The sequence below is a fragment of the Microtus ochrogaster genome, chromosome X, assembly GCF_000317375.1.
Source record: "Microtus ochrogaster isolate Prairie Vole_2 chromosome X, MicOch1.0, whole genome shotgun sequence".
NCBI classification, from domain to species: Eukaryota; Metazoa; Chordata; class Mammalia; order Rodentia; family Cricetidae; genus Microtus; species Microtus ochrogaster.
Genome location: NC_022026.1, coordinates 21,743,845 through 21,744,706, shown reverse-complemented (window position 1 = coordinate 21,744,706; position 862 = coordinate 21,743,845).

Genomic DNA, 862 nt, shown 5'->3' with positions numbered 1-862 from the left:
AAAAACAGTAAATCTATTGTTATGGGCATAAGGGGTACGGGCGGGTGACTCTCTGATTGGCTCCAGTCTAGGGGATTTTCCACTCTGATGATATCCACCTTCAGCGGCGGGCTGCAGTCTAGGAAACTTCCCGCTCTTCTGATAGCCACCTTGGGGCCTAGCACAAAATGGAGTTGGTTTTGACCCTTCAGGATATGTGGATGTGTCTGTGTAGGGTTATGTGTGCATGTGAGCACAAGTCCCTGAAGAGGTTAGAAGAGGGTATCAGATCCCCTGGAGGTCGACTTACAGGCACTTGTGAGCCACCCAATATGGGTGCTAGTAATTGACCCTGGGTCCTCTGCAAGAGTAATATATACTCTTGCCTGCTGAAATATTTCTCCAGCCCATGGATGCAAAATTTTTAAGAAAAATTTTCACGGTGAATAATTAAGGCTGGGAATGTGACTTAGTGATGTTGAAACATGAGGACCTGAGTTTGGATCCTCAGCACCCATGTAAAAGCCAGATGTGATGGGGTATATCTGTAACTCCAGGTATGATATGGAGATAGATAGATTCCAGGGCCTTCCTGGACAGCCAGTGTAGCTGAAATACCAAGTTCTGAGTTCGGTGAGAGATCCTGTATCAGAATAGAAAAAGTGGAGGGGCTGGAGAGATGGCTCAATGGTTAACAACCCTTTGCTGCTTTTGAAGAGGATCAGAGTTCGGCTCCCAGCACCCACATTGGGTGGCTCACAACCATTTGTAAAATCCAGCTCCAGAGGACCCAATGACCCCTTTTAATCTCTACAGGCACCCCACACGTGCATATACTCTCCACACATAGCCACCTAATTCAAAATAAAATAAATACCTTTTT